A 22,842-nucleotide genomic window follows, 5' to 3' on the forward strand; every position below is an offset into this window, starting at 1 on the left:
GACTCGAATGAGGTCAGTCTTGGTTAGTAACCCCATACTCCATTCATGTCATTCTACAACATTCTACAAGTCCATTCTTATGTATCGTGATAATACCTCTAGTATTCCTTGTCCATTTCCTCGAGCCTCTACTTCCAAATCAAGATTAGCAGGCAACTGCGAACAGAGAAGAAGATTGTCTGTGAAATGCATGTGGAAAAACCACATGAACTGATGCCCTCCAAACTCACCGTTCAGTGTTCTAAAACTCAACTGTAAGCTGTGTCAACTTTCAGCTTTTAACTCATCTGAATGGACATTCTTTGACTGTCTCTCACCCTGGAGGTACAAGCAGCATAGGCTGTCTTCGGGTTAAAATGGTAGCGGATTTCCTTGCGTCCTGTTATCCTGACGTCTACATCCAGACTGTGGTCATCAGGAGGGGGTTTGTGTATCAGGTACTCTGACCAGGTGTTTGACGCAGAGACCACCACCCAGCATGGTGGGCTATGAGAGGAAAAACAGACAGTAGCGTGTTTCATTTCACACATTTTAAAAACATCTTCTTTCCTGAATGACTTAATTGCCATTGAATTAATGTGACTAGTCAAGCCTGATTGAGAGTTCTGAGACCACCGTCTCGGGCACAGGGCTTCGATATTAGATATATTTAAATATATTTAATATTGCGTACAATAACATAGGTAAAGTAAATTACGGTGGACATAAATTACGCCCTCTGTCTTTCAGCTGACAGAATTTCAATGCTGGTACCTGAGTGGAGCCGAAGCCTCCTCCTTTTCTTCTCTGGCTGTTCAGCCATTTGAAGGGTGCAGCAGCTTCCTCCATTCGTCCCCACTTGACCAGAGCCAGCAGGGCATAGCCGGTCGCCTCCAGCATGAACAAGTGGTTTTCCCTGTCAAGCCAGTGGCTGAAACCTAGAGGAGTGAGAAAGAATTATAGGAACTTGCTGTGTGCGTTAGTTGGGGTTATTATCCGTTATTATCTGTTTTGAGACCTTGAAACGTCACTATCCTTAGGTCTTGACCTTGCAAACCCCTTTATATCCAGGAACTTTCTCATGTGGAGCAACTGTGTTAACCTCGAACAAAACACCAAAAGAAACAAAATGACCTTTGAATCAATATTGCTGGCTTCATCAGTCTGTTAAACTGTGACTCTCTCCCGAATATGCTGAACCCCAACTAAAAATACACAGTATGACTTACATTAGATCCTGATCCAACCAGTTTCCATGTCAGGATAATTTATGATTAAAAGTATAATTAATGAAGTGGCTGCTGTTGTGCCTCATGCGTTAATGTGCGCAGCTTTCTCGATTTGGAGAAACTCCTTATGTTGCAGAAAATTTAATAAATTCATAGGAAAGACTCCCACAAACAGCTGGAAGCAACCAACTAAACTTCAGCTCGTGTTAATATTTTGTCAAAACCCAGATTACATTTATTATTGGCAAGTGTCATTAACCTCAGTTTCAGGTTAATGACACTGTAACCCTAACACTGTAGAGCAAAATGAACTAGAACATCTTTTTGACACCTTGGAAGGAAACTGTGTCTTTAGTGCTCTCTGTAATATTTTTGGAGCATTATTGGCCCTGAATAGTGGAAAAGTCTTCCCTACATAGCTTCACACAAAGTATGCATCATGTGCTTGCTCTTTTGTTAATGCCTTTTGACTTGTGTCACGTTGGAAGTGATGACATGGAACTGCTAAAGGGCCATTGGTACTCCCGACTAAGCCACTGTGACTTTTACAGAAAAGTGAGCAGGATGCTAGTTCAGACAGAGTGCACATCTGAAAGAGACAGCATCAGTAATTGTCACTAACCTGCCTGATCCAAACCCTGAACCTTGTGCAGCGGCAAATGCATTCTGAAATAATTTATCAAATTCCTCTGTTAATTCTTGTGCACCAGACTTCAACAATAGTGAGATCTGACATTTGAATTCAATAAACTAATTGCACCAGGGAAAAAAATGCAGTTTAAAAACCACTGATTAAAGAATTGAAGCAACTTGAAGGGATAGTTTGATATGTTGGGGGAAAATAACACAAGATTCCATTTCTGCCAAGACTCAGATGAAAAGATGAATTTCATTTTAAGGACTTTGGAGGAAGGATTTAGTTCTCTCCAGAAAATAAAATGTGAAAACTCAAAGTTCTAGCAGATGAGAGTTGTATGTGCCTTTTTTTTGGACAAATGAAACAAGGCATACCTGGAGCTGCACCTCTGAGTAAAAGTTCATGAAGAGTGGTGGGCAAGCCGTCCAAAGCCAGGGCATAAGAGGCGATGGCCACCGTGTATGGTCTCCTCTCCCCACAGGCTTCGTCAGAGCTCTCTTCAAGTAGGCTCATGTTGAACGGATGGCTTCCTACAGCAGACAGGCAGATGATAGCTTTGATACAATCACTTCTCATTATAAAAATAATAATGCACAGAAGACTAAAGACAACTGCTATACTAACAATAATGCTGACTTCCATAATTACCTCCACATTTACACCTGGACTGCTGCAGTGGATCCCTGCCTGCTTGAGCGCATTGTGGACAAATGTGGGACCGATGTGGACAAAGGCGGTCAGAGTTGTCTCTGGGTCGTCACCACAGAGACCACCCTGGAGAAATGGATAGCAAAAAGAGGCTTTGAATAAACTCTGGAAAGCTTTTAGACATCACGTCAAGTTGGTTCTAAGTTGTGAATCCCATGATTTTTATATATTTACTCCTCAGCCTACTTTTTGCATGTCAGCCTCAGCTTGTAATGTTTTATGTTTCTCATGATGCCTTTTAAAGTGAACTCCAAACACCTGTTCTGTATCGACTCTAGTCAGTCAGCAGAGTAATTATAGAGAAATTATAGATTACACTTGTTGCTGCATTGAATTAAAGTAAACTTTGCTTAAAGTTTTTTTTTTAAAAAAAGATGACAAAAAATATATTTTCCAATTATTTTACCTGATAATACCTGATTTCCTCATTCAACCTTTAAATGAAAATGTGCATTTTAAAGAAGAATTGAGTTTTTATGCCTGTGTCTGGCTGGAGCCTGTCCCAGCTGAAAATGGAGGAGAGGTGGTGCTCACCCTGCACAGGTTGCCCATCATTCATATAGTAGACAAACAACAATTCATCTTCACATTCACGTTGCATTCAGACTATTAAGAGAGGTCCGTTACCATGACCTGCATGTCTTTGCAGTGTGGGAGAGAGCTGCAGCATCTGGTTAAACACCGAGACAACATGCAAACTCCACATTAACATCAACAGACACTGATTTAAAGACAGGCCTCTATACTCAAAAGATATATGACCAGTGTGATCTTGTTATTGTTTATAGGGTTATTGCTTGTATAGTTTTTAATCTTAAGCATCATTTGTTTAAAAAATTGGGGGGTTAGCTTAAGATTAAGTGACTATCAAGTCATCAAGCAACAAAACGGCCTCAGATGTCACAGCTGTTTCTGTTTTTACTATTTAATATAACGTTTATGGCCCTTGAATACAAAAGGTACAGAGGATTGGATAACAATGAATTCCAATAATTTACATGGGAAAAGAAGCAAGGACTAGAGCTAAACATGGTGTATTTAGAGTGCGTGTGTAAGTGTCTTACAGTCATGGTCGTGCTGTAAACGGGGTTGTCTTCTACGTAGATTTTCTCTCTATGCCGGAATTTATTCTTCACCAGGTAGAGCAGAGGGTCACACACTTGTTGCTCGTTGATGCCGATGATGGCAAAATGGCCATCATCAGCCACACCTTCACCACGTACGCTGTGATCCTGACATTGAGGTAGCCTCAGATTAGCCAACATTTAGTCACTCACCTATGATCTAACGTACACTGTTTATCAGACAAAGTGGTTTAAATTAGTTTTCTCCAGTAGTTCATTTTATGCATGGACGTATTTACTCTTTTTTTTTTTTTTTTTGTCCAGTGTAGCTTAAAATCCACATTATTGGATAAACCCAACTCTTGGGTTCTGAAAAAAACAAATTCAATGTCACCAATGAAACTGAAATACTCTTAGCTCGTGAGTTGAGAGAGTTGATTAGAAACGGAAAATATAATATTTAGGTAGTACCATGTGCTTGCTCCTGTGCCCCGTATCCGCCGTACAGAGACACAGGAGCCACCGCTCCTTCTGTATGCCAGCTGGTTCTCATAGCCTGAAAACAACACAAAAGAATTCAAAGAAAAGATACAAGGATTGAGAAAGTTTGACTTGCACTGTGAAAGAATAATTTATTCCAAAATCATCCATCTTTCTGTCCAGTTAGCTAACAAACCATCTAACTACCGAAGAGGCTATAATTCATCTTTGAAATAAACTGATTATCATCCGTCCACCCACCCGTCTGTCCGTCCATCCGTCCCTCCATCCATCCATCCAAATATCCATTGATCCCATCCATCCATCCATCATCCATCCATCCATCAGCTAACCCTTTGTTCAGCTATGTATCCAACAATCCATCCATCCTTTTTTTCCACATACACCACAAAATTAATACATTTATTTATGCCCATCCAGTTTACCTATTTTATTAATTTCATTTTCTAGTAGATATCCTGTTTGACTTGTAACAAATCCACTTATTCCTGTGTTCTCTCTCTGTTTCACCTCTCCTGATGTATTGGATAGCCTCAGCCTTGCGTTGCACTCCTACACTCTCCCAGCTGTTGCTTCGGTCCAGGTACAGGGTGGAAATGAGTGGCAGAGTGATGGAGGCCAAGTTCTGCTCCACACAGCCACCAGGCATTCGGATCAGAGACGCCAGAGAGTCCTCGCTGATTGAGTTATCAATGCTGTCTGCCAACACACACTGCCTGGAAAGAAAGGAAGAGGAGGAATTAGGAATCAGTCATATCACTGAAGTTAATTTTTAATCCTCATCGGCTGTTGGTCACTGACGGAGAGAGACACAGAGTTTGGCACAACTAACTCCAGTTCAGGCTTGCCACTATGAACTGTCTGCGTTCCTGCAGAGGATGGAAACATGATGACAACATAATGACACAGGCAACAAAAAAGGGACAAAAAATTGGACAAACAAGTTACAAAGCAACAAAAAATGGACAAACAACCAAAATAAGACAAAAAATGACAAAAGAGAGAAACAAAGCGACAAAAATTAGACTAACAACACAAGCGAGACAAAAAACACAAAGCCACAGAAAGGATACACAAAAACAATGAATAAAGCAAAACACAAACTGACAAAAATAAGACAAAAAACACAAATGAGACAAAAAGGAAACACAAAACGACAAAAACAAGAAACAGAACGACAAAAACGTGAGACAAACAACAAAAGATGACAACAAAAGTGTACGTCCCCAATCTATTTGAATACGTCCATATGTGGGGGTGGGTCTACGAGGTCTACGAGAAGAAAATTCAAGTTAGGTACAGATTTTTTCTCACCAAAACTCTATATGTGTAAGTCTGCCCCTGAGGTCCAACAGACGTCTTGGGTGTGCTTCGTCCTTCTTGATACATTCGCAATGCTAATTTCGGGAATTATTTTTATGTGTTAATTTGCACGAATTCTTCCTTCTTTTCTTTCTTGACACATTGTTGCATTTTGTGGCACTATTTATGAATCAGTGAAAAAGTCTGAAGCCACTGGTAGGAATGTGAATCACTCCAACATGCTACCAGGGCTCCAAAACTTGCTCTAAATGAAAAGTCTTGGTATTTGGCATTAATGTATCGAACACTTTGGTTTGTGATAAAAGCCAATCGTTAGTCTCAACTGTACTAATGTGTTGAGCAGGGTTAGTTAGCAAAGGTTTGCCTGCTAAAACCTGGTGAACATGATAAATATAGCACTAAATTTAAAACCATTGTGTTAAAAAGTTTCAAAATATCCAGCTAACTGTGTATAACAGCTAACTAAACCTTTGCAGCTAACTGGATACACAGTTGATAAAGCTGAGGTGCAGTAATTACCAAAGTTATATCGGGAGAGCGTTATTTTCTCTCGTCTGGAAGTATGACTGACAGTCCAGGGTTGAGAGGAGGTGGTGGGAGCTGCAGTTGTGGTTGGTGGGGTGGTGGGAATCTCTGTGTCAAACACCTGGTCCCTGTAAGTGGCGCAGCAGTATCGGAAAGCTCGGATGCATTCCCAGCCCTGAGTGATGTAGAGGGAACGTCGCGTGCAGGAATACGGCATCGGGATCTCCCTGAGGCCGTCTTTACAGCAGCAATGCTGCAGCTTCTCCTTGTAGTGGCTCTCTGAAGGCACAAGGACAAGAGACGAGCAACCAGTCATCAGAAAGAAACCCAACCCTCAGAACTCTTTTTTTCTTTTTCTAAATCAACAGTTGATAAAAGTCCAATGTCATTATACATTGCACTTGTAACTGCTAGTGCAGAACCTCAATAGAATCATTATCAAATCTGCCAGTTTCATTCAGCTGTTTAGCTTCTTTTGTATTTAAGAGCACATTTAATAAAAGACTGAAATGCCAGACAAAGTTGGTGAAGAGTGGGTGAAGAAAATTACAAATTTAGCAGAAAAAAAGACAAATGTTTGTTTCTAGACATGGAAAAGACTCTTCCAGACCAAATGCAAATAAATATTAAGCACTAGTGTGTAAAACAGCAACTGCTTTCTAACACAACGGTCTCATAACATTTCCATGTCAGCTTGCTGTGGGTTCTTCTCCCCTGAAGCTTGTCAATTAATCCAATGAATTATTATTATTATTATTATGAGATCACTATACACAACAAGTCAGCCTAAAGGTAGAAAGCACTGAAAGATGTGCAGAAATTATATACCGACTAATCTCAGTTAGTGCAAATCACCCGTCAGGTGGGAGAAGTGCTCATTCCGCTTGTTCTTGGCTAAACAAATCATGATGAGGGGACACTCACCCAGCTGAGCTTTACGCTTCAACAGTTCAGCAGAGCGTCTCCTTCTGGTACTGCCTGGACACTGCACGGCTGCGGAGATGAGAGGAAAAACAGGAAAAACTAAACAAAAACCCTTACACAAGGTTTCATTGTTTCATTGCACTGGTTGTGCTTTTGTCCAACCAGTGTTACCTTGGAATGATATTTAGGATTCAATGGACAAGATGCACAATTATAAACAGATTCATCACAGCTTTTTTGAACAGTTTTATCATTCTGTGGTACCCATACTGTTTCAGTTTTTATCCAAGAGCTGTCCAATCCATTTCCCCCCTACACATACAACAGATACACTATGTGGAATAAAGAACTGAGTCTTGCACTGGACTGCACTTTATCACCCATCCTACTGCTCATGTGCACTAAGAATGTTTACATATTTATATCTTTTAAGTATTTTTTTAAAAAATGTATTTGTACATAGTGTGCCTTTTTCTATTTTTTTTTTTATATATAGCTGGGAGTCACCAATTGTAATTTCGCTGTGGGGAAACACAATGACAATAAAGATTCTTGATTCTCAATGTGTTCCTAACCCCTAAGCCCAACGCGCACAAGGAAGATATGTTGTAGTGGCTCAAAAATTGCTATAAAAGCAAGCAACAGTCCAAGAAAACACATATTTAGGTTAAGATGAGTTCCTTTTTGACACGAGATATGGGTTTTGCTCTTTCAATCATTGGTCGCTTTTAATGTAAATCTCTTGTGAATATAGGTTGTAACCCTACACTATAAATGAAGTATCAGCTTCGTACCAGACTTTTCAGAAGTGAATATCACCTATGTTTAACACACATAAAACAATATTCAGTATTAGGCACAAACCGACATATTAAGAGATTAGTTGGTTTGTATATTATTCTCCACCCAAAGCGACTCCAGGATCGCCTCACTTTCAGCAAACACACAATGCAAACACGGCCTTGAGCTGCTACAAGGGGAAAACTGGATTCAAAGTGTTGACAGCTACTTCCTAATGAAAGCTAGTTTATGATGTTTTTCAATGTTCACTATAGTTTTTTTTTTGGTGTGTTTCTTTACTGGTGTTACTATGTATAGGAGCACCAGTCAAGAAAACAACTAAATCATTATTTTTTTTTCCATTTTGATTTTATTTAACCTTTACTTAACCAGGAGAGATCCTGTTGATATTAAGAACCTCTTTTTCAAGGGAGTCCTGGCCAAGATAGGCAGCAGCAAATACAAAACACAGTTATGAAATTACACAGTTAAAACATGATTAAAATATGGAGGAAAAAAAACAATAAGAAGAAGAAGAATTAAAATCATTAAAATCACCAGTATTACAGTACATGATGATTCCTGTGAACTACTCTGTGTTTTGCTCAGTAGCCTGAATGGAGAATCTAAAACAAGTACGTATCTGCCTTCACATGTAAACACGTTAACAGCATGTACGATGGTGTCAACTCAGGAAGTTGCTCGAGTGAGAAACGGCTGAAATTCTCCAAACAGAACAGACAGCTGTTCCATGCTCGTACATACTTTGTCTGGTTGTAGTTTTGAACCCGGTACTGGAGGAGTAAAGCGGTCCTGCATCTGTCCTGCATCAGTCCTGCATCAGTCCTGCATCAGTCTTGCATCAGTCCGGCATCTGAAAACACCCCCTTAGCATCCCGGCCTCCCCCACGGGTGCAGCCAATGTCTCCGTGCTCCACCACGTCCCAAATCTGAGCAGAAGGTTAATCAAGAATGAGGTGACATGACTTTATATTTTAAAATGATGCCTGTTCGGGTTAGACTTATTAAACCCACTGCATTCCAGTGTGTATTAAATCATGTCAATTAAAAACTGACTTTTAGAAGTATTGTGCATATTCACAAAGAAGGCATTAGTTCTTGTTGTTGCTATTTGGTTCTATGGCAACAAAATGTGGCACAATGTGGAAAATGGAGAATCTGAGAAAAATGTGGAGATTGTTTTATGAGTAAAGTCAATTCTATTTTAAACCCTTCTATCGATGATAGAAGTTGTCCTCATGATGATAAGTTCTTGAGGACAACTTATCAACCCAAACCCTCTCAGATAGAAATTCACGCACCTTCCTCTGTGTGAGTCTGTCCTCGTTGAGAAGATACACAGCGTTGTCCACAGCCACCAGGCTGACTTTTGCACCCGGGTCACCTCTGATCTGAAACCTGAAGCTCTTCCCAGGCGCATAGTCTCTGCAAATGCCGTCCACTGGCCCGACTTTGAGCTGTAAGAGAAAATGAACACAGCAATAAACCAAACTTTTAATTACCCTGTTGGTTTGTACAACTTTTCTTGCTTCATACCACACATCACTTGCCACATACAACAACAACAAAAAAAATGCAAACAGTCAAACAATAAAGATGAGAGGAGTCCAAATTAGCTCACAATGATACAGTCATGTCTTCACAAAAGCAACAGTGGACTATGTTTGGATGCTCTGCAGAGTATCCATCATCAGGAAATACGGCCCACCAAGTGAAACAGTAATGACTGCAGTCTGTGCGCTTCATTGTTGGTTTCAGCCTTTCCATGAGACTTGTTGATTGCCAGGAAAGTTCACAATGTTGACCATTCAATTCATTCATTCAAATTCATTCCAGAGTTACAAGTGAAAAGTGAAACGTTGTCAGATATGGAACAGTCACTCTGTCTGCCACCTTAGACACTGAGTTGAACACTCACCCCTCCAACACAGGAATCTGCCACATCTATCCAGATGGAGTCTGACACCACCTCTTCAAGTGCAAGCCAGGGAATACTGTAGAATGCCACAAAGCGAAACGATGGCATCATCTCTGGTGTGACTGACAGTACAACACTGGTGACCACTTGGCCAGTGACATTCATGCGCTCAGCAGTTATGATTTTGCCTTTATTGAGCACCTGGCAGAGTTTTGAAGAGAAAGACAGCATTTAATTCAGAGTTGGTTTCATTCAGCTTTATCTTCTGATTTCCAGGTGTAAAACTTGTGTGTCTCACAAGGTAGGTGATGTGTTTGACAAATTCTCTTTATGTCTGCTCAACAAGAGATATGCTGAGCTTCAGGGACAGTCTGTCTCCTACAGACACTGTGTTGGTTCCTGTGGAGATGTACAAGTAGTTTCTTTGTCGCGAGGTGAAAGTCACGTAGGGCTGAACAGTGATTTGTTGTTTGGCCTGCTGCTCAGGTCTGAGGCCAGCCTGTGTGCTCTCTGCCTGCAAAGCAGATGAAATACAAAACATTTGAAAGTTTGTGGCAGTTTTGTCCTCATAAACCCAAAACTGGATGTCCCATTGTCCCACAGCCAGCATCATAAGCAGATAACATAAAGCACCAAAAATCAACAATACAAACTTGTGACATTAAAAAAAATCTCAGTCAAGAATACTTTTAACGGTAAAAAAAACAATATAACCCTAACTAATTTGCTCATCAGAGCTCTAATGTGCTTATTAGTCATCAGAGCTGTTCCTAACTAACTTTCTGCGAATTACCAGTCAAACAATCTACTAATCATTTCAGCTCTACACTAACACAATGTTCAGTCCAACGGAGCTCCTATCACTGGATCACATCCAGTGATGGGAGCTCTGTTGGAGTAAAGGCAGCATGCAGTCCTACGAACAGTGATGGTCTGTGCACGCTGATCGCTGGGCATGTTGATGGAGGCTCTGGCGATGCCGGAGGAGACGACCCACGGTGTCTCCAGCAAATTCAGCTTGACCGGGACGTTGCGGGCCGGGGAGCCATCGTGGTGGCTCACTTGGATCTGGATGGGATGGCCAGAATTCATCTCTGTGACTTGACGCATTTTATTTCAGCAACACTTGTATTCAAAAATGACACATGATGATCCTTACTGTGAAGTCCAAAGGCAGGCCTGGTTTGAAGTACTTTGGCATGTCTTTGAAGAATACGATATAAGGAGACTCTACGATTTTAATCCCAGTCTTTTCGGCCTCAACCAGATCGCTTCCTGTTAAAACAAGCGTGAAACGGGAGTTTAGAACTTCCCGTGGCCATTCACTAGAATAATTTCATAAACACAGAATCGAAATTGCATATTTATGAATTTGCGATATTTGCAATAATATAAAGGGTTAGATAACCCTATCTGAACAGAAAAGAAAATGACTAAACTTGTGGTGAATTTGGGTGAACCCTACTTGAGGTTTGTTCTGGACTGTTTCAAATATGACATTGTACAAACTTTGAGTCATTTTTGGGACATCGAAAACTACTTTTTACCCAAACGCCAGCAACATGTCCCACATTTCCTAAAAGTATGACGCATTGCAAAGTCCAAGTTTCTGATGAGTTTGGTTTACCGAGAGGGCCGAAGGGCATGTTGATACACTTTTGACTTCAGGCCACATTGTGTAATTACACAGTTAACACAATAGATACTGGCATATAATAGATACTGACATAATTAAGACATACTGGAGAGTTGGTCTTTCCAGGCTGTGGCACAAAGAAGTACAAAGCGAACTCAACAAGCTGAACATTAACTGATAGAATCACAGGCAGCAAGACAGCACGATTAAAACCACAACAGTAAATAGGCCAAGTCCCAGTTTGTTTAAAATTTTCACAGAGATTTTTCATAGATTTATGTGCATTTTGAGATTATTTACTTTGATCAGTCATTGTCAGTCATGCTCACAAGGACTGGAGCCCAGATGAAAAGTAGGTGGAAATAAATTAAGTCAGAAGATGCAACAGTGCAACTCCATTTCCCAAACATTGTGTTTCTACAACACTAAACTGCATTCTTGTTTACATTTTTAAAGACTGGGATTAATGTCCTACATGGAACCATCCTTCTTTATTTCCTGAGTGCCCGCTTCTTTTTGACCTCAGTGCCATCATCAAAACTGAGGGCACTCAGAATTTTATTTTTCCTGTAAAGTGTTTACTTCAGTCAATATTTTGGCCACAACTATTAACATATGTAAAGAAAATTGCTGTCAAACAATCTAGCACAATGTGAATAAAAACAACACACTCAAAAATTTATGTCAGATCTGAAAAACTAGCCTTTTTCAGGCTAGAGAACCCAGAAGTGTGAAATTTGGCTAAATGGCTCTGTTCCAATGAGTCATGCCAGTGAGCCTGTATGCACAATTAAAAAAAAGGCCCTGGAGCTGGAAAAACTGATCAGGATGTCAGCTATGAAACAAGGACTATGAAAGCATTATTGGTCAAATAATCTTAGGTCAGCTAAGACTTTCAAGGAATTGGAAATGGCTGAACTCATTTCCAGTTCCTCCAACCTATTGTGGACTATTACCCATTTCAATGACTCCAGTTTGATGAAAATGTTTGACCAAGAGGCAACATGTGACTTACTATTGTCCTCATAAGTACACAAATGTCAGCTATGACAAACTTTACATTTCTGGTTGTTGATTAATCCAAAAATATTTGATTTATGGGCATTAGGGCTGAACAAATATTTGATATGCCATCAAATTTTGAAGCTATGCAAGTGCTAATTTGCAAAGGCTGCAGTCTAGGATAGACATTATGCTGCAGGTCTGACCTAAGGTTTATTTTCTATTATTTCTTTAACTTCATTGCAGAATGTGGAGAGTTCAGATGCTGCTTCTGAGCCATGAACCTGGTTTCTGTGTCAGTTAATTTAGAGAAATGTCCCACTACTCTCAGAAATAATCGGTTTTATTAGTACTACTTCATCTATTCATTTAAAATGTTAGAAATGCATGTATGGTGCAATTTAGGTTTTTAAGCTCTCACCCTTGCATTAGAATACAGCGCAGTTAATATTTTGCATGTGTCTCATGTGGTCCTGATCATCACATGTATTAGATCTATTCCAGTGAATATTATCTTTTAACATCATCCTTTTGAAAATTTGCATTTAGATGCTGAAGTTTCCATAGTCGCTGCGAGAACACTCTCACTGAGTAATATCTCTGTTTTATAGTTTATTGCCAACGTTTTCAAGCATTCCTTAGTTGTAGCCAAGTTTGCTAAGTAGCATTCTAAGTAGCATTCTAAGTAGCCAAGTAGCATTCTAAGTAGCCAAGTAGCATTCTAAGTAACATTCTAAGTAGCTAAGTAGCATTCTAAGTAGCATTCTAAGTAGCTAAGTAGCATTCTAAGTAGCCAAGTAGCATTCTAAGTAGCATTCTAAGTAGCCAAGTAACATTCTAAGTAGCATTCTAAGTAGCCAAGTAGCATTCTAAGTAGCCAAGTAGCATTCTAAGTAGCCAAGTAGCATTCTAAGTAGCATTCTAAGTAGCCAAGTAGCATTCTAAGTAGCATTCTAAGTAGCCAAGTAGCATTCTAAGTAGCATTCTAAGTAGCCAAGTAGCATTCTAAGTAGCATTCTAATTAGCCAAGTAGCATTCTAAGTAGCCAAGTAGCATTCTAAGTAGCATTCTAAGTAGCCAAGTAGCATTCTAAGTAGCATTCTAAGTAGCCAAGTAGCATTCTAAGTAGCATTCTAAGTAGCCAAGTAGCATTCTAAGTAGCATTCTAATTAGCCAAGTAGCATTCTAAGTAGCATTCTAAGTAGCCACGTAGCATTCTAAGTAGCATTCTAAGTAGCCAAGTAGCATTCTAAGTAGCATTCTAAGTAGCCAAGTAGCATTCTAAATAGCATTCTAAGTAGCTAAGTAGCATTCTAAGTAGCATTCTAAGTAGCCAAGTAGCATTCTAAGTAGCATTCTAAGTAGCCAAGTAGCATTCTAAGTAGCATTCTAAGTAGCCAAGTAACATTTTAAGTAGCATTCTAAGTAGCCAAGTAGCATTCTAAGTAGCCAAGTAGCATTCTAAGTAGCATTCTAAGTAGCCAAGTAGCATTCTAAGTAGCATTCTAAGTAGCCACATAGCATTCTAAGTAGCATTCTAAGTAGCCACGTAGCATTCTAAGTAGCATTCTAAAGTAGCCAAGTAGCATTCTAAGTAACATTCTAAGTAGCCAAGTAGCATTCTAAGTAACATTCTAAGTAGCATTCATTAGTTGTAGCTAAGTTTGCGTGTTCATTCCATTTTCTTAAAGAAAAAAACTTGATAACTTGCTCGGGTGGATATTCTAACAATTACCTACTGAACTTGTGCCATCTGTCCAAAATTCTACGACCAATTTGGACACATAAGTTACACAAGTACCAAGTTATTAGCTTAACAAAACCTCCGTCAGCTAACTGGTAGTGATGTTACGAGAGGTGCCGAGGCTTCAAAGCCTGTGTCGAGTAATGGAGGGGGCGTTTCCACGAAGCGCATATCGAGGCTTTCTTCGTTTAGGGGAGGAGACAAAAATGATGACATCTGAAGCCTCGCTGCCTGGCTGAACCACATGACTGCTTCGGAAAGTGGTTCAGATTTTGCCATGAGGTTTGACAGCAATATAAACCCCTCAGGCTCCGTTCAAAATGTTGGGTTTTTGATAGAGAGTTGCGGTCAGTTGAGAGTTTTGATAGTTTGGGTACGAGAGTTTGGATAGCGCTCATATTGTTTGGAGATAGTTTGGAGATTCAGGAGAGTGAGGAGAGAAGGATAGGAGATAGGATTATGGAGCCAGCTAGGAAGAGGAGGATTTCGCCTGTATGGGAACATTTTGATTTGATAACACCAAATCAGGTAAGCTAAATCTAACATTACACACACATTAGGTTTGCTTATCAAGAACTGTATTTTTCACTGTTTCTTATTTTATTCATAGGTGAGGTGTTTATTGTGTTCCAAGGAGTTGGGGTACAATAACAACACCTCATTAATGCTAAGGCATTACCGAGCCTTGCATGAGAATAAGGAGGAAACTGGAGCTTCACCCAGCCAAGGTAAGTCATTACAATATTACAAACACACTATCACAATTTTTCCATGTTGACTTATGTGTATTGTGCAAATAAAGACAGGTAACCGACACTGTATTTATTCTCTTTTAACCAGCCACCAGAAAACAAGGAAGGACACACAGCCCTTCAGTATTGTGGATGATGTTGGATTCAGGGCATTTGTGTCCAAATTGGATCCCAATTATGTTCTTCCTACAAGGCAGGTATGTATGGGTGCATGCATGAAACAAATGAGAACTTTATTGTATGTCTAACAATTCAGCAGTACATATTTTTTCCTTTAGGCTCTGAAGGCCATGATGGAGCAAGTATGAATCAGCTAAGGAGAAGGCTAAGGCTAAAGTGGAAAAGGTGGATGCTGTTAGCCTAACTTCTGACATGTGGACATCCATCAACATGCCATTTGCATTGTTGCATGTCATTTTGTGGGTGAGAACACCAGGCTCAGTTCAGTGCTGCTAGGAGTGCAGGCATTCCCCCAATCAAACACTGCTGAAAATGTAGCTTGTGTGAAAGCTTCTCTGATGCAGGAATGGGGAATCACCAATAAGGTGACATGCATGGTCACTGATGGTGCTCCCAATATGGTTGCCTGTGTGAGACAGTTGAAGCTTCGGCACCATATTTGCACTGCACATACACTGAATCTTACCGTGAAGAAGGCACTTGACCAGCACCCTGTGCTCTCTGGCATCCGGGCCAAAGCAAGGAAGCTGGTTGGCTACTTTAGAAGCAGCACCACTGCTATGGTATGCTCTTTCCCTTTATTCCAATTTCTAGTAACTAATAATTTGTCTGTGTTCCTACTGCAGTGATTTAATGGCTTACTCTTCTGTATCTTTAAAGGAGAAACTTATGTAGCATGGTGAGCTGAGAAAGGTGCAGAGACTGAATATTCCTTGGAGAAAAGATGGCAGATCTCCGTTTGTCAGGCGAACAGAGGCAGTAACCGGTCTGGCCTTTTAATGACAACCCCCCAGAGCGTGGGAACCAAAACAGAAAAAAAACAAACAGGGGAAGGCGCATGCGTACTACAACAACACCCGCTTACATTTGCCCCCCCCTTCAACTAGAAATGTCCCCATTTCACATGAAACAAAAAAAACAAAACAAAACATGGAAAATGGATACACATGAAGACTCCACTCAAATCATCACATAATCATTGTAACGAGCAGGTGCCTTCATGTGACATCCAGCACGAGAAACATGTACTAGGGCACCCATACATAAAGGAAGCTCACCCGAACCAGACCCATCAGTCACATCCCCCCTCTCTGGTGATGAGGGGGTGCGGCCCAGAGGGTCATCACATAACAGAACAGGATCCAGGGGCACCTGTGGAAGTGAACATAAAGTGGCTGATTTTGCCGGGCCAGCCAACGGGAAAGTAGTGGGCAAACAGTAACGGCGCAGCCTGTCATAATGAACAGTCTGGAGGGGAGCTTCATCTTCAAAAGGGCTACCAATGACATATGTAACCCCAGTCATGTCATCCCTGTCCAGTCTCTGTCGAACAACATATGGACCTTTCCAGTGTGGTGCTAGTTTGCGGCGGCTTTCAGTCGGATCATTTAACCACACCAAATCACCTACATCATAAGGACAGTGTCTCTGTTTAGCGTCATAGTAAGCACTCTGTCACTTGCTGTCACACTGTTGTCTCGAGTCAGTTGAAAAGCAGTGTCCAAGCGTCTGCGGAGGGAAAGAACAAAGTCATCTAAAGAGTCGTGCACCTGGTCAACTTGCAGTCGCGGACCTAATAACACCTCCACAGGAACACGAGCTTCCCTACCATGAGTGAGGAAATAGGGCGTGAATCCTGTGCTGGAGTGCATGCTCGTATTGTAAGCAAAAGCAACCTGCGGTAGAAAGGAATCCCATTCACCTTCACACACCAACAGGATCTTTGCAAGCTGATCAATGACAGTTCTATTCAACCTCTCCACCATGCCATCAGATTTCAGATTGTAGGGCGTGGTATGTGTCTTCCTCACACCCAACATCACACACAATTGTTTAACCACCTCAGATTCAAACTGCCTCCCCATGTCAGTGTGAAGCAACTCCATCACACCATGCTCCATGACAAAGCTGAAAAGGCACTCAGCCACCGTAGTAGCTTTTTGGTCAGCAACTGCATACAAATTCACAAACTTTGTGAAATAGTCCTCCACAGCTAACACATACCGGTTGCCTTTTGAGGTAATGGGCAACTCCAGTATGTCCGCTGCAACACGCTGAAAGGGGCGCTGAGCTAAGGAAGTCCTAATTGGAGCCCTGTGGTGGGGCACTGGGGACTTGCGTCTCTGACATGCATAACACTGGTCACACCACTCCCGAATGTCACGATACATACAGGACCAGTAGCACACACTATGCGCACAGGCCACGGTACGCTCAACTGCTAAGTGGGCGGACAAGGGGCCACCATGCAGGTGACGTAAAACCTCAGAAACCAGGGCAGAAGGCACAACAACCTGACGAGTCTCCTCCACATCTGTTAGTGCGAAAACCCTACACACAATCCCATCAAACACAGTCAGGCGAGGAAACTCATGCCACAAAATCTTGAGACCCCGACTACTACCTTTAAGTCTCCCTTTAGGAGGCCTCTCGCCCTCCCTGAGCCACTCCAGAACCCATTTAATGTCTGGATCATCCTGTTGGAGGCGCCTAATGTCTGACCCGTCATGAAAAAGAGACTGGATCACAGCCTCGTCATCCGTCACAGCATGCTCAGGAGAGGTGGGTAGGCCAAGGTCTGGTGCTTCCGAGGGACCCTCCAATGGAGTCTCAACACCACACACAGCACCAGACTTGTCATCCACAACAGTCACAGTCTGTGTCCCAGAGATTACCAGTGGCCCGGGGGCTTCAGGGCAGCGAGACAAAGCATCAGCATTAGTGCGATGCACTCCACTCTTATGTACAATCACCCAGTCATACGGGTCCAGCTCCAGCGCCCAGCGACTCTGCCGGCCTGTCCTGTCATTATCAATGGGGAGCCACCTCAGGCCAAGCAAAGGTTTGTGATCCGTAACAATAGTAAAATGCCATAGGCCCAAGTAATGTCTGAAATTGCGGACCGACCATACAATAGCCCATAACTCTCTGTCATATGTTGACCACCGATGCTCTGTTGCTGTGAGAGCATGACTGGCATATGCAACAACTCTCTCAAGTCCATCTATCACTTGTGTTAGCACTGAGCCAATAGCAACCTGGGACGCATCGGTGTAGAGAACAAAAGGCTGTGTGAAATCAGGATGGCACATCACCGGTTCAGCACAAAGAGTGTCTCTCAGAAACTCAAATGCCCCCTGGCACTCCGCAGTCCACTGGAATGGAACATTCTTCCCAGTAAGGTGTACAAGAGGAGAGGCACGAAGAGCAAAATCTTTCACAAACCTCCTGTAATATGAGCAGAGGCCAAGAAAGGCACGGACTTCAGTGGCAGAACGTGGAATAGGCCGGACCAGTAAGCGGATGATCGAAGATGGCGGACAGTACGCACGCAAAGTTAAAACCTCCCTGAGGTCGGTGAACTAGAACTCCACTAAACTCCAAAAGTGGACGCGAAACTGCTGGATATTATATCATGAGTGGAGCAGGGCCGCGAAAAGAAGGCGTTACAAGACAAATGTCGGCAGCTGCTGAAAATGAAGAAAAAAACCAAGAGGATCTGATGGAGGAAATCAACGAGGCAGACCCACGTCATGCTAAGCTAGTTCTCGAGGGGCTAGCAAAGATTAGCACCGAGATTCGTGACTTTCAAACTGCAATAAGAAGTGAATTGACATTGATTAAAACCGAAATTAAACAAGACATAATATCACTTCATCAAGACATGGAGTGGAGATTCCAAGAAAGCAGAGAAGAGCTGACAGAACAGGCAACTAGCTTGGCAGAGGCCCAGTCCCGCATTGCTGAGCTAGAGGAGTGGAACACAGATGCTAAGGCTACAATTCAGAGGATGCTAACACACACAAGACAAATGCAAAACCAGATCACCGAGCAAGAAGCACGATTGAGACGAAATAATATACGGGTGTTTGGCCTAGTGGAGGACAGTGAAAAAGACTCAATGGTTGCATACTTGGATCAGCTTTTCAAGAAGGAGCTGAATTTACCGGATAACACCAAGCTGCACATTCAGTGGGCACATAGAACACCCCCGTTTAAGCCAAAACAAGGTGAGCGACCAAGATCAATAGTGGTCAACTTTCTGTCATTTGAAATAAAAGAAATGATTCTGAAAAAAGCCTGGCAGAAGAAAATCCAAGTAGCAGACAAGCTAATCCAATTCGACCACGACTTTCCCCCGGAGATAGTGCAGAAAAGGCGCTCATACAGTGACATCAAAAAAGTGCTGAAAGAAAGAGGCACTCGCTTCCAGACCCCTTACACTAGGCTACGTGTGTTTTGGAGAGATGGTGTTAAAAGTTACTACAACGCCAGAGACGCTGCACTGGATTTGAGAGCTAGAGGTTACGACGTGAACCTGCCAGAGGAGCGTGATGATAGTGCTACCTCGGTCCAGCGGGAGACAGAGTGGCAACGAGCCGGTGGCGGAGAATATGCGAGTGGGACTGCACGTCGAACACTGGAGAAGCTGAGGGAATTTCAGAGACCTTTGTAAGACTTGGAACTGATTTATAGAGGTAACAAGAGTCTTCTGTGTACAATTCAGCCACTGGATGTTATGCCTAATTTGATAATTTGATAACTGACAAATTTTGATAATCTTATTTATTTGTGCCCTGCTGTGATTTACAATACAATATGGTAATCAGAAATGCCGACCCAACGAGGTTTTTGCAGTATATGTTGGACATTACTAGCCCATCAAATCCTTCTATAGGATTCATGATAGGGTCTAGATGCAGGCCCTCACCTTTTGTGGGGAATCCCTGCCCACCCACCAACAGGGCGATTTGGAGAGGTTTAGTAACATCTCCATCATGTGTGTCACATGTTCAGTGTTCAAAATGTTCAATTCCTTTTTTATTTTCAGATTGTTTTAGTTTATTTGGGTGCACACATATTTGTTTGAATCTTGCTAACATATGCATACTTTAAATATAATTTCATTGAATGTGAATGGTCTAACTACACCCAAGAAGAGAGGGAAGATTATACAAAAATTGAAAAAAGAAAAAATACAGTTTTCTCTATTACAAGAGACGCATTTAAAGGATGATGAGCATGAGAAATTAAAAAAGTTGGGATTCAAAAATACTTACTATAGTTCATATAAACAGGATCGTAAATGAGGTGTAGCAATTCTGGTATCTAATTCAACAAACTTGAACTTTGAAAAGGAAATTAAAGAAAAAGAAGGCCGGTACGTTATTGTAAAGGGAAGGGTTGAGGAGGAGGTTATCACTATAGTGAATGTTTATGCCCCACCGGAGAGTGACAAAAAATTCTTTAAATCACTGTTTAATATTTTAGTGACCGAAGTAGAAGGAACTTTGATCTGTGGTGGTGATTTAAATATTATTTTGAACCATAAACTTGACACAACAAGTACTCAAAAAAGCAAAGCATCCTTATCTAAATTTGTTAAATTATCACTGGAGGAACTGGGATTGATTGACATGTGGCGAACACTTAATCCATTTAAAAAAGATTTTACCCATTATTCCGCAAGTCACAAGGTACATTCACGAATTGACTATTTTTTGGTAAACAAATCAGATGTATATAAAGTAGATGAATGTAAAATTGGATGTGCAGATGTATCAGATCATAATGCTCTTTATATGAAAATCAATGTATCCAGCAGAAGAAAACAGACATTTTGGAGGCTAAATATGAGTATTTTAAACAATGAAGCAACAGTAAAAGAAGTCAAGGAAGAAATTAAACGATATATTGAACAAAATGACAATGGGGAAGTGAATCCAACTATCGTATGGGATGCTCTGAAAGCAGTGATCAGGGGAAAAATAATATCTAAAACAACTTGGTTAAAAAAAATTAAAATGCAAACATACGAAAAGTGTTCTGGAAAGCTCAAAGAATTGGAACAGCAAATTTTAAAAACAAAAACATCTGAAATTTATAAGCAGATTTGCGATACTAAAACATCCATAAATACATCCATGAAACGTTTTCGACTCACACGAGTTTAGTCCAGTTGCCATAACTTATGCTTGCTTGAGACTTATCATGACCTGGATGACTGAGAACATCCACAGATTTATTCATACTCATTTTGGGGCGGACACCCTGCGGAGGGTGCGGGAGTATGAGAGACTGGCGAGGAAAGTGGCGGATTACAGGAACCACCTGCGGTTCAACCTGCGTTGCAGGCAAAAAAGGATCTTTCCCAAAAGCTTATGGCTCACTTCCACGGTGAAAGGCCACAAAGCAGAAAGCATCCTAAAGAGGGCACAGAACCAACTCCTCAATGAGAGAGTTAGACAGGTTCATTTTACGATCGATGTCCTACGATCGAAAATTGATGCGTTGGAGGAAGGGCTGGAGGCAGTCCTTCCTGGGCATGTTTGGGAAGCCGTTTCCAAGCACACGGAGAAAGCACAGATGGCGCAGCATGCTAAAGGCAAAGAAAGGCAAACACGGAAATTTCAGAACCTTGAGTCCCGGTTCTATAGTTCCAGGGGGGGACAAGAATGGGCCAAAATACAGAGCTCTGAAGGAAGGACTGATGGCAGTCCTTCCCAGGCGGCCACACAGAGCAAAACAGCGGAACTGGACACCTATGACAAATGGGTTAAGAATTTGTCAGACAGAGAGCTCACTCCAGCCGAGCGGGGGGTCCTTGCCAAAGGACTGAACTTTGCAGTCACACCAGATGAGTTACCGGTGGTGGACTGGGTGACGGCCACAGAATCGGCCATTAGGAACAATAGGTTGTCAGAGACAGAGGCGGAACAGATCAGGCTTAAGGTGTCGGCAGCACTCTCCAGTGCCAAGTTACCCCCGTCCAACATCTCCGCACAGGAGAAACGGGCACTGATAACTCTGCAGAAGGATCCCAACATCACAATCCTACCTGCAGATAAGGGGAGATGTACTGTTGTCCTTAACACAGCTGACTATCACTCAAAGGTCAGCAGCCTCCTATGTGACTCAGCAACTTATGAGACCCTAAAACAAGACCCCACCAACACCTACAAACTCAAAGTGGTTAACTGCCTGCAAAAACTGGAGAAAGGTCAGATCATCGACCGGGCCCTGTACTACAAACTCTATCCAGGCGATGCTATCCCTTGTATATACGGACTGCCAAAAATTCACAAAGAGGGCGCCCCTCTGAGACCAATTGTAAGCAGCATCAACTCTGTGACCTACAACATTGCTAAGTATCTTGCCACCATCCTTTCCCCATTGGTGGGGGACACCCCCCACCACATAAGGAACTCGATGGACTTTACAAACAAGGTCAGGAAAATCAGCTTAGACCCTGAGGAAACTATGGTTTCATATGACGTGACTTCGCTTTTTACTTGCATTCCCACTGGAGATGCAATACAGACAGTAAAGAGAAAACTGCTGCTTGACAACTTTCTGTCTGAGAGGACCAACCTCTCCCCCGAACAGGTGTGTGACCTCCTTAACCTTTGCCTCAGCACCACTTATTTCCAGTACAACAACGGTTTCTACAGGCAAAAACACGGCTGTGCCATGGGATCCCCTGTATCCCCCATTGTAGCTAACCTGTACATGGAAGAAATGGAGATTGTGGCACTGAGAACATTCAGTGGCCACTCCCCGAGGCACTGGTTCAGATATGTGGATAACACATGGGTCACCATCAGGAAGGGTGAGGTCGAACCTTTCACAGAACACCTCAACTCGGTGGATAAAAACATCAAGTTCACAAGAGAGGATGTCCAAGACAACTGTCTGGCATTTCTAGATTGCGTGGTACGCATTGAAACCAATGGGGAACTCAACATTGGGGTCTACAGAAAACCCACTCACACAGACCAGTACCTCCTGTTTGATTCACACCACCCACTAGAAAACAAGTTGGGGGTGATCCGTACCTTAAAGCACAGAGCACAGAACATCCCATCAGAAGCAGATGGAAAAAGAAGGGAACACAAACATATTCACTCTGCTCTTCAAAC

The 22,842-nt window shown here is 41.9% G+C and overlaps 1 pseudogene; it reads right to left on the minus strand.

Moving 5' to 3' along the window:
* The window catches only part of LOC111584906 (venom factor-like), a 43,042-nt pseudogene that overhangs the window by 2,569 nt on the left and 17,631 nt on the right, over positions 1-22,842 (minus strand).

The sequence above is a fragment of the Amphiprion ocellaris genome, chromosome 8 (genome assembly GCF_022539595.1).
Source record: "Amphiprion ocellaris isolate individual 3 ecotype Okinawa chromosome 8, ASM2253959v1, whole genome shotgun sequence".
NCBI lineage: Eukaryota > Metazoa > Chordata > Actinopteri > Pomacentridae > Amphiprion > Amphiprion ocellaris.